Here is a 13,057-nt window from a genome sequence, read left to right as displayed (position 1 = left end):
CCTGAACCTGAACCTGAACCTGAACCTAACCCTAACCCTAACCCTAACCCTAACCCTAACCCTAACCCCATAAGAGAAGATTGTTACAGATCTAGCAGTGATCTAGAATGATCAATTATATTAATAAAACGTCAAAAACTGTGAAAATGAAGAAAATTAAGTTGAAGAATCACTATAAATCTAAAACAGGTCAGAGTATTTCATCCAGTTATAAACAAGGAAGTGGTCCGGGTCTGCGACCATTTTATTGGACGAGACAATGTAAGGAGCCCTAGGATTGGCTGAAGGCAGACCGATCTGATTGGCCAAGGAATCTGTCAATCAGAATGATTGGCACGTCAAAAACCAGCACCTTCCTACTGAGTGTGTTGGGTTTGAACTAGCACAATTCTACAAGGTACTCTACAGATAACTTGTGATTTATCCGCTGGGCCGCTTAGCGGCACACAGTTCAGCTGGAATTTCCAGGCCACTTGATGTCAGTGTGGAAAGGAAAACTTCACAGTAAATAGTTGAGTGTTTGGCTGATATTTTTTAATCCTCCAAATCATGAAGTACACATGTATGTCTTACAAACCCATGAACTATAGTATGTCTTTTTTTATCCTTCAAAATCATGAAAAACAACATATTATAGTAAGTCTTCCGAAACTATATACAGTTTTTGGTAACTCATTTCAACTGCCGAAACACAGGATTGAACTAGGGATGTTTAGATCTTCAGTCTAATGCTCTTCCAACTGAGCTATTTCGGCTTGTAAGTGACACATCCAGAATGTATTTTTCAATGCATTGTTAGTTCTTAAACATATACACATACAGTTCATCCCGCAGTGAGATCAGCTTGAGAGTCATACGGTTGTCTGTACCTCATTTCTACTGCCGACTCACCATCTCCCGATCATGTGGCAGCGTTCTAACACACTGAGCCACTGGCTCCAGACAATGCACACTGCTTTTTTGTTTGTTTTCTTCTTCTGAAATTGGTCTTGAAAATAAAGATTTATTTGGGGTTTGAACTCACCATCTTCCAAACATGTGGACAGTGTTCTAACACACTGAGCCACTGGCTCCAGACAATTCACACTGCTTTTTTGTTTGTTTGCTTGTAAGTGACACATCCAGAATGTATTTTTCAATGTATTGTTAGTTCTTAAACAAAAACCCATACAGTTCATCCCACAGTGAGATCAGCTTGAGAGTCATACGGTTGTCTGTACCTCATTTCAACTGCCGAATCACAGGTTTGAACCAGGAACCTTCAGATCTACAGTCTAACGCTCTCCCAACTGAGCTATTACAGCTTGCAAGTAACACATCCAGTATTTATTTTTACATTGACTGTTACTTGTTACTTCTTAAACAAAAAAACTCATAAAGTTTTTCACCCAGTGAGATCAGCCTAAGAGTCGTAGGATTTTCTGTACGTCATTTCAACTGCCGAAAGCCTGGATTGAACCAGGGACCTTTAGATCTTCAGTCTAATGCTCTACCAAATGCGCTAATTTGGCTTGTAAGTGTCACATCCAGAATATATTTTTCAATTGATTGTTAGTTCTTAAACAAATAAACTCATACAGTTTTCCCCCAGTGAGATCAGCCTGGGAGTCATATGGTTTTCTGTACCTCATTTGACCTGCTGAAAACCGGTTCCATTTGTACACTGTCAAAGTAACTAACTTAATACTATCAACATCTATCTATTCTATAGTCCCTCTACAACAGTGGTTCCCAAACCTTTTCTTGTCAAGGACCCCCACATTTACACTTTATTAACCTGTGGAACCGGAACCTGAACCTGAACCTGAACCTGAACCTAACCCTAACCCTAACCCTAACCCTAACCCTAACCCCATAAGAGAAGATTGTTACAGATCTAGCAGTGATCTAGAATGATCAATTATATTAATAAAACGTCAAAAACTGTGAAAATGAAGAAAATTAAGTTGAAGAATCACTATAAATCTAAAACAGGTCAGAGTATTTCATCCAGTTATAAACAAGGAAGTGGTCCGGGTCTGCGACCATTTGATTGGACGAGACAATGTAAGGAGCCCTAGGATTGGCTGAAGGCAGACCGATCTGATTGGCCAAGGAATCTGTCAATCAGAATGATTGGCACGTCAAAAACCAGCACCTTCCTACTGAGTGTGTTGGGTTTGAACTAGCACAATTCTACAAGGTACTCTACAGATAACTTGTGATTTATCCACTGGGCCGCTTAGCGGCACACAGTTCAGCTGGAATTTCCAGGCCACTTGATGTCAGTGTGGAAAGGAAAACTTCACAGTAAATAGTTGAGTGTTTGGCTGATATTTTTTAATCCTCCAAATCATGAAGTACACATGTATGTCTTACAAACCCATGAACTATAGTATGTCTTTTTTTATCCTTCAAAATCATGAAAAACAACATATTATAGTAAGTCTTCCGAAACTATATACAGTTTTTGGTAACTCATTTCAACTGCCGAAACACAGGATTGAACTAGGGATGTTTAGATCTTCAGTCTAATGCTCTTCCAACTGAGCTATTTCGGCTTGTAAGTGACACATCCAGAATGTATTTTTCAATGCATTGTTAGTTCTTAAACATATACACATACAGTTCATCCCGCAGTGAGATCAGCTTGAGAGTCATACGGTTGTCTGTACCTCATTTCTACTGCCGACTCACCATCTCCCGATCATGTGGCAGCGTTCTAACACACTGAGCCACTGGCTCCAGACAATGCACACTGCTTTTTTGTTTGTTTTCTTCTTCTGAAATTGGTCTTGAAAATAAAGATTTATTTGGGGTTTGAACTCACCATCTTCCAAACATGTGGACAGTGTTCTAACACACTGAGCCACTGGCTCCAGACAATTCACACTGCTTTTTTGTTTGTTTGCTTGTAAGTGACACATCCAGAATGTATTTTTCAATGTATTGTTAGTTCTTAAACAAAAACCCATACAGTTCATCCCACAGTGAGATCAGCTTGAGAGTCATACGGTTGTCTGTACCTCATTTCAACTGCCGAATCACAGGTTTGAACCAGGAACCTTCAGATCTACAGTCTAACGCTCTCCCAACTGAGCTATTACAGCTTGCAAGTAACACATCCAGTATTTATTTTTACATTGACTGTTACTTGTTACTTCTTAAACAAAAAAACTCATAAAGTTTTTCACCCAGTGAGATCAGCCTAAGAGTCGTAGGATTTTCTGTACGTCATTTCAACTGCCGAAAGCCTGGATTGAACCAGGGACCTTTAGATCTTCAGTCTAATGCTCTACCAAATGCGCTAATTTGGCTTGTAAGTGTCACATCCAGAATATATTTTTCAATTGATTGTTAGTTCTTAAACAAATAAACTCATACAGTTTTCCCCCAGTGAGATCAGCCTGGGAGTCATATGGTTTTCTGTACCTCATTTGACCTGCTGAAAACCGGTTCCATTTGTACACTGTCAAAGTAACTAACTTAATACTATCAACATCTATCTATTCTATAGTCCCTCTACAACAGTGGTTCCCAAACCTTTTCTTGTCAAGGACCCCCACATTTACACTTTATTAACCTGTGGAACCGGAACCTGAACCTGAACCTGAACCTGAACCTAACCCTAACCCTAACCCTAACCCTAACCCTAACCCCATAAGAGAAGATTGTTACAGATCTAGCAGTGATCTAGAATGATCAATTATATTAATAAAACGTCAAAAACTGTGAAAATGAAGAAAATTAAGTTGAAGAATCACTATAAATCTAAAACAGGTCAGAGTATTTCATCCAGTTATAAACAAGGAAGTGGTCCGGGTCTGCGACCATTTGATTGGATGAGACAATGTAAGGAGCCCTAGGATTGGCTGAAGGCAGACCGATCTGATTGGCCAAGGAATCTGTCAATCAGAATGATTGGCACGTCAAAAACCAGCACCTTCCTACTGAGTGTGTTGGGTTTGAACTAGCACAATTCTACAAGGTACTCTACAGATAACTTGTGATTTATCCGCTGGGCCACTTAGCGGCACACAGTTCAGCTGGAATTTCCAGGACACTTGATGTCAGTGTGGAAAGGAAAACTTCACAGTAAATAGTTGAGTGTTTGGCTGATATTTTTTAATCCTCCAAATCATGAAGTACACATGTATGTCTTACAAACCCATGAACTATAGTATGTATTTTTTTATCCTTCAAAATCATGAAAAACAACATATTATAGTAAGTCTTCCGAAACTATATACAGTTTTTGGTAACTCATTTCAACTGCCGAAACACAGGATTGAACTAGGGACGTTTAGATCTTTAGTCTAATGCTCTTCCAACTGAGCTATTTCGGCTTGTAAGTGACACATCCAGAATGTATTTTTCAATGCATTGTTAGTTCTTAAACATAAACATACAGTTCATCCCGCAGTGAGATCAGCTTGAGAGTCATACGGTTGTCTGTACCTCATTTCTACTGCCGACTCACCATCTCCCGATCATGTGGACAGTGTTCTAACACACTGAGCCACTGGCTCCAGACAATTCACACTGCTTTTTTGTTTGTTTGCTTGTAAGTGACACATCCAGAATGTATTTTTCAATGTATTGTTAGTTCTTAAACAAAAACCCATACAGTTCATCCCACAGTGAGATCAGCTTGAGAGTCATACGGTTGTCTGTACCTCATTTCAACTGCCGAATCACAGGTTTGAACCAGGAACCTTCAGATCTACAGTCTAACGCTCTCCCAACTGAGCTATTACAGCTTGCAAGTAACACATCCAGTATTTATTTTTACATTGACTGTTACTTGTTACTTCTTAAACAAAAAAACTCATAAAGTTTTTCACCCAGTGAGATCAGCCTAAGAGTCGTAGGATTTTCTGTACGTCATTTCAACTGCCGAAAGCCTGGATTGAACCAGGGACCTTTAGATCTTCAGTCTAATGCTCTACCAAATGCGCTAATTTGGCTTGTAAGTGTCACATCCAGAATATATTTTTCAATTGATTGTTAGTTCTTAAACAAATAAACTCATACAGTTTTACCCCAGTGAGATCAGCCTGGGAGTCATATGGTTTTCTGTACCTCATTTGACCTGCTGAAAACCGGTTCCATTTGTACACTGTCAAAGTAACTAACTTAATACTATCAACATCTATCTATTCTATAGTCCCTCTACAACAGTGGTTCCCAAACCTTTTCTTGTCAAGGACCCCCACATTTACACTTTATTAACCTGTGTAACCGGAACCGGAACCGGAACCTGAACCTGAACCTGAACCTGAACCTGAACCTAACCCTAACCCTAACCCTAACCCTAACCCTAACCCTAACCCTAACCCCATAAGAGAAGATTGTTACAGATCTAGCAGTGATCTAGAATGATCAATTATATTAATAAAACGTCAAAAACTGTGAAAATGAAGAAAATTAAGTTGAAGAATCACTATAAATCTAAAACAGGTCAGAGTATTTCATCCAGTTATAAACAAGGAAGTGGTCCGGGTCTGCGACCATTTTATTGGACGAGACAATGTAAGGAGCCCTAGGATTGGCTGAAGGCAGACCGATCTGATTGGCCAAGGAATCTGTCAATCAGAATGATTGGCACGTCAAAAACCAGCACCTTCCTACTGAGTGTGTTGGGTTTGAACTAGCACAATTCTACAAGGTACTCTACAGATAACTTGTGATTTATCCGCTGGGCCGCTTAGCGGCACACAGTTCAGCTGGAATTTCCAGGCCACTTGATGTCAGTGTGGAAAGGAAAACTTCACAGTAAATAGTTGAGTGTTTGGCTGATATTTTTTAATCCTCCAAATCATGAAGTACACATGTATGTCTTACAAACCCATGAACTATAGTATGTCTTTTTTTATCCTTCAAAATCATGAAAAACAACATATTATAGTAAGTCTTCCGAAACTATATACAGTTTTTGGTAACTCATTTCAACTGCCGAAACACAGGATTGAACTAGGGATGTTTAGATCTTCAGTCTAATGCTCTTCCAACTGAGCTATTTCGGCTTGTAAGTGACACATCCAGAATGTATTTTTCAATGCATTGTTAGTTCTTAAACATATACACATACAGTTCATCCCGCAGTGAGATCAGCTTGAGAGTCATACGGTTGTCTGTACCTCATTTCTACTGCCGACTCACCATCTCCCGATCATGTGGCAGCGTTCTAACACACTGAGCCACTGGCTCCAGACAATGCACACTGCTTTTTTGTTTGTTTTCTTCTTCTGAAATTGGTCTTGAAAATAAAGATTTATTTGGGGTTTGAACTCACCATCTTCCAAACATGTGGACAGTGTTCTAACACACTGAGCCACTGGCTCCAGACAATTCACACTGCTTTTTTGTTTGTTTGCTTGTAAGTGACACATCCAGAATGTATTTTTCAATGTATTGTTAGTTCTTAAACAAAAACCCATACAGTTCATCCCACAGTGAGATCAGCTTGAGAGTCATACGGTTGTCTGTACCTCATTTCAACTGCCGAATCACAGGTTTGAACCAGGAACCTTCAGATCTACAGTCTAACGCTCTCCCAACTGAGCTATTACAGCTTGCAAGTAACACATCCAGTATTTATTTTTACATTGACTGTTACTTGTTACTTCTTAAACAAAAAAACTCATAAAGTTTTTCACCCAGTGAGATCAGCCTAAGAGTCGTAGGATTTTCTGTACGTCATTTCAACTGCCGAAAGCCTGGATTGAACCAGGGACCTTTAGATCTTCAGTCTAATGCTCTACCAAATGCGCTAATTTGGCTTGTAAGTGTCACATCCAGAATATATTTTTCAATTGATTGTTAGTTCTTAAACAAATAAACTCATACAGTTTTCCCCCAGTGAGATCAGCCTGGGAGTCATATGGTTTTCTGTACCTCATTTGACCTGCTGAAAACCGGTTCCATTTGTACACTGTCAAAGTAACTAACTTAATACTATCAACATCTATCTATTCTATAGTCCCTCTACAACAGTGGTTCCCAAACCTTTTCTTGTCAAGGACCCCCACATTTACACTTTATTAACCTGTGGAACCGGAACCTGAACCTGAACCTGAACCTGAACCTAACCCTAACCCTAACCCTAACCCTAACCCTAACCCCATAAGAGAAGATTGTTACAGATCTAGCAGTGATCTAGAATGATCAATTATATTAATAAAACGTCAAAAACTGTGAAAATGAAGAAAATTAAGTTGAAGAATCACTATAAATCTAAAACAGGTCAGAGTATTTCATCCAGTTATAAACAAGGAAGTGGTCCGGGTCTGCGACCATTTGATTGGATGAGACAATGTAAGGAGCCCTAGGATTGGCTGAAGGCAGACCGATCTGATTGGCCAAGGAATCTGTCAATCAGAATGATTGGCACGTCAAAAACCAGCACCTTCCTACTGAGTGTGTTGGGTTTGAACTAGCACAATTCTACAAGGTACTCTACAGATAACTTGTGATTTATCCGCTGGGCCACTTAGCGGCACACAGTTCAGCTGGAATTTCCAGGACACTTGATGTCAGTGTGGAAAGGAAAACTTCACAGTAAATAGTTGAGTGTTTGGCTGATATTTTTTAATCCTCCAAATCATGAAGTACACATGTATGTCTTACAAACCCATGAACTATAGTATGTATTTTTTTATCCTTCAAAATCATGAAAAACAACATATTATAGTAAGTCTTCCGAAACTATATACAGTTTTTGGTAACTCATTTCAACTGCCGAAACACAGGATTGAACTAGGGACGTTTAGATCTTTAGTCTAATGCTCTTCCAACTGAGCTATTTCGGCTTGTAAGTGACACATCCAGAATGTATTTTTCAATGCATTGTTAGTTCTTAAACATAAACATACAGTTCATCCCGCAGTGAGATCAGCTTGAGAGTCATACGGTTGTCTGTACCTCATTTCTACTGCCGACTCACCATCTCCCGATCATGTGGACAGTGTTCTAACACACTGAGCCACTGGCTCCAGACAATTCACACTGCTTTTTTGTTTGTTTGCTTGTAAGTGACACATCCAGAATGTATTTTTCAATGTATTGTTAGTTCTTAAACAAAAACCCATACAGTTCATCCCACAGTGAGATCAGCTTGAGAGTCATACGGTTGTCTGTACCTCATTTCAACTGCCGAATCACAGGTTTGAACCAGGAACCTTCAGATCTACAGTCTAACGCTCTCCCAACTGAGCTATTACAGCTTGCAAGTAACACATCCAGTATTTATTTTTACATTGACTGTTACTTGTTACTTCTTAAACAAAAAAACTCATAAAGTTTTTCACCCAGTGAGATCAGCCTAAGAGTCGTAGGATTTTCTGTACCTCATTTCAACTGCCGAAAGCCTGGATTGAACCAGGGACCTTTAGATCTTCAGTCTAATGCTCTACCAAATGCGCTAATTTGGCTTGTAAGTGTCACATCCAGAATATATTTTTCAATTGATTGTTAGTTCTTAAACAAATAAACTCATACAGTTTTCCCCCAGTGAGATCAGCCTGGGAGTCATACGGTTTTCTGTACCTCATTTGACCTGCTGAAAACCGGTTCCATTTGTACACTGTCAAAGTCACTAACTTATCATCTAGTATAGACCCTCTACAACAGTGGTTCCCAAACCTTTTCTTGTCAAGGACCCCCGAATTTATTTATTAGCCCGTGGAACCTAACCCTAACCCTAACCCGGCTATAATCCATGGTCAAAAACGATGAAAAACGAGGATTTGAAAAAAAGACAAAATCACTTCTAGACCATGGGCTATAGTCCATGGTGTCAGAGTGATTTTCGTCCTCAAAAATGATGAAAAACGGCATGCTACAGTTCCCTAACCCTAACCCTTGATCGTAGGAGATAGTAATGTAGGACTCTACAGATCGAGTGCTATCCAGTCATAAAGTTTGAACACTTGAAGAAACTACTACAGAAAACTGGAAACACTGCCAATGTGGCGCACTGCATCCTATCCGTAGGAATGAACAATCGACAGCAGGTGACAACAGAAACAGGACGGAAGACAATGACACAATTGTGGCCTGTTATTTTGCCCAGCTGGTACCCACTTAAGGCCCAATCAGATCCCAGTTCAAACCCATATAGGCAAATACAGGTGGCACACATGGTTCTGAAATAAAATGGCCCATTTGGTTAGAAACCCACATAAGCCCATATGGGCTAACACGGGTGGGCCCTTTGTGAATACTGGGTGCACGGCCCACTTGGAACCCAAGCCCATAGCCCATGTCAAAACCCAATTGGGCCCAGGTGGACATGTTAGCTGGGATAGTATGCCGTACGGTATGGGCTATTAGACGAGCGTCAAAAAATGGGATAAAAATGTCTAAAAATAGACGTCTAAAACACGTCTAAAAATAGACGTGTTTTAGACGTCTATTTTTAGACGTTTTTATCCCATTTTTGACCATGGGCTATAGCCCATACCGTACGGCATACTATAGCATGCCGTTTTTCATCATTTTTGAGGATTTGAAATAAATCTAGAAAATCAAAAAACGATGGGCTATAACCCATAATTATTATTTTTTTCATTTTTTTCAAGTCCTCAAAAATGATGAAAAACGGCGTGCTATATTATGCCGTACGGTATGGGCTATTAGACGAGCGTCTAAAAATGGGATAAAAACGTCAAAAAATAGACGTCTAAAACACGTCTAAAAATAGACGTGTTTTAGACGTCTATTTTTAGACGTTTTTTATCCCATTTTTGACCATGGGCTATAGCCCATACCGTACCGCATACTATAGCACACCGTTTTTCATCATTTTTGAGGATTTGAAAAAAAATTAAAAAATCAAAAAACGATGGGTTATAGCCCATCGTTTTTTGATTTTTTGATTTTTTTTCAAATGCTCAAAAATGATGAAAAACTGCGTGCTATAGTATGCCGTACGGTATGGGCTATTAGACGAGCGTCAAAAAATGGGATAAAAATGTCTAAAAATATACGTCTAAAACACGTCTAAAAATAGACGTGTTTTAGACTTAAGCAATAAGCCACGAGAGGTCTCAGGTTACCGGGTATTTTACACTGCCTGGGAGCATAGGCAGACCCGAGGCGCAGCCGAGGGTCTTCTACCTCCCAGGCAGTGTAAAATACCCGGTAAGCTGGGGCCTCGAGTGGCTTATTGCTTTTCTAAAACGGTTACAAACATATAGCAACATTAACCTAATAAAACTATTGAATTCACAAAAGTAGCTACGCTTTGCGCCACCAGAGCGAGCAACATAATTTCCTTGTTGTGCTCGGCAAGTAGGCTGACGGGAGAATAGCGCTTGATGATTTTACGGGGCTGCCTGGAGCCACACATTCACAGTCATATGAGCCGGGCGGTGCTTAGACGCCCACACGGCATGTGTTTGTAAAGCAATCAAGTGCTCCCCTTCCCCAGTTCAGCTACAAGGCTGCAGGATGATACAAAGTGATTGAAGCAGTGGGTTATCGGTGAAATTTACACCGGTCACGTGACGGTAACCAGCCAATCACAATGAAGTATTGGGACTACCCGTTTTAGAAGTCTATTTTTAGACGTTTTTTATCCCATTTTTGACCATGGGCTACAGCCCATACTGTACGGCATAGCACGCCGTTTTTCATCATTTTTGAGGATTTGAAAAAAATCAAAAAAATCAAAAAACGATAGGCTATAACCCATAATTTTGTTTTTTTTCATTTTTTTCAAATCCTCAAAAATGATGTAAAAGATATTTTGTTCTGTACAGGCTCAAATCGTGTGGGGGTATAGCTCAGCGGCAGAGCATTTGACTGCAGATCGAGAGGTCCCCAGTTCAACTCTGGTTATCCCTGTCTAACATGTTGTGAAATCCATGTTTATCTCTATAACCTCTTTTAAAACTTAACACTACAATTGAGTTCATGTAAAAGATAGTTTGTACTCTACAGGCTCAAGTTGTGTGGGGGTATAGCTCAGTGGTAGAGCATTTGACTGCAGATCAAGAGGTCCCCAGTTCAACTCTGGGTGCCCCCTGTCCAACATGTTGTGAAAGCCATGTTTATCTCTATAGTCTGTTTAAAATCTTAACACTCAAATTGAGTTTATGTAAAAGATATTTTGTACTGTACAGGCTCAAGTCGTGTGGGGATATAGCTCAGCGGTAGAGCATTTGACTGCAGATCAAGAGGTCCCCAGTTCAACTCTGGTTATCCCTGTCTAACATGTTGTGAAATCCATGTTTATCTCTATAGTCTGTTTTAAATCTTAACACTAAAATTGCCTTCATGTAAAAGATAGTTTGTACTCTATAGGCTCAAGTTGTGTGGGGGTATAGCTCAGTGGTAGAGCATTTGACTGCAGAGCAAGAGGTCCCCAGTTCAACTCTGGGTGCCCCCTGTCTAACATCTTGTGAAATCCATGTTTATCTCTATAGCCTGCATTGAATCTTAACTCAAATTGAGTTCATGTAAAAGATAGTTTGTACTGTACAGGCTCAAATTGTGTGGGGGTATAGCTCACTGGTAGAGCATTTGACTGCAGATCAAGAGGTCCCCAGTTCAACTTTGGGTGCCCCCTGTCGAACATTTTGGGAAAACCTTGTTTATCTCTATAGCCTGCATTGAATCTTAACTCAAATTGAGTTCATGTAAAAGATAGTTTGTACTCTAAAGGCTCAAGTTGTGTGGGGGTATAGCTCAGTGGTAGAGCATTTGACTGCAGATCAAGAGGTCCCCAGTTCAACTCTGGGTGCCCCCTGTCCAACATGTTGTGAAAGCCATGTTGAACATGTGAGATTTCCACCCCCCCCCCCCCCCCCCCACACACACACACACACACAGACGATATGAGGTAAACAAATGCAACAATGACCTGCTGATCCACATTTTGGCAAAATTATCGATTCAAAAAGGAGAAAAAAATAAATGAAATTACCGGTTTATTTAGATTTATATATATATAACACTACTTTAACTATAGCTACTCCAACCAAGTCGCCAAAAGAAAGCTACATCCGTCTCTCTCTCTCTCACACACTACGCAATAACAACAACTGATATAAAGAAGTCATTTTAATTGATTTAAGGCAATCCATTACAAATCATTTCACAACCCACCATTATGACAACAATCATGTACAATAAAATCCTGTTTTATTAAATTAAAAGGCAGTCATGCAAAGTAGAACCAAAGTTAAAAAAGGGGGAACCTAGATTAAAACAAGATAAAAAAAGGTGAAACTGTTAACGTATACAGCGTTTGGTTCATTGGTGAGATTTGATGCAGAATGTGTGAAATATTTCCAGGCACAAGAGAAGTTATACAAACAGTCCACAGACCTTGCAGGGACCCCCAGGGGTCCTTGAGGGAGTTCCAGGTGGAACTATAAATGATAGGAACCAAGGGTCTGTAGCTCAGAGAGTGTACACAAAATGGACAAATTTGTACACACAGAGTTAAATTAACATTGATTTTAACGATATAAATGGACTTATAGCTAAGCCCCGCCCTCCCCCACTTAGACACTCCCACTTGGACACTTTCCAACCAGGCTCATTCATTCCAATGTAAATATCATGGATTTTAACACATTAAATACTGGTTCCTTTTTTGGAACCAGAACCTTCAAAATCTCTTCCAAATCCATCAACAAGGCCCGCCGTATAATGCACTGGAAAAATATGTGCGAGAGGTTTGTCTAACCCATGTTATGCTTAGCTGTGATTGGACCATAGCAGTTTGGGGAGGGGCTTACAGAGAGTGAGCAATGTTTGCGCTACTTTATGCCGAATTGAAGTGGACTCAGACCCAGACCTTTTTTTCCTCCCTGGAAATAAAAACGCCTGGGTTTCCGAGGCTACTGACACAGAAACATTTAGAAGAATCGTCCTCAGGTCTAAATGAGTTAAAATCATTATTGGCCTGTTTTACAACTAGGCATAATGATTGATATTAATCAGCCCTATTAAAATAATCATATTAAATGGTTCCTATATTCCATTCCATAACTTCTCTTGTGCTCTTTTACATATTCATATCCGTGCAGAACTGGTGAGCAGATGCAAAGATACCCAAAATGGATAC

Source organism: Protomyctophum parallelum (assembly GCF_964188405.1).
Source record: "Protomyctophum parallelum genome assembly, chromosome: 8".
Taxonomy (NCBI): domain Eukaryota; kingdom Metazoa; phylum Chordata; class Actinopteri; order Myctophiformes; family Myctophidae; genus Protomyctophum; species Protomyctophum parallelum.
Note: the sequence above shows the minus strand (reverse complement) of the source record.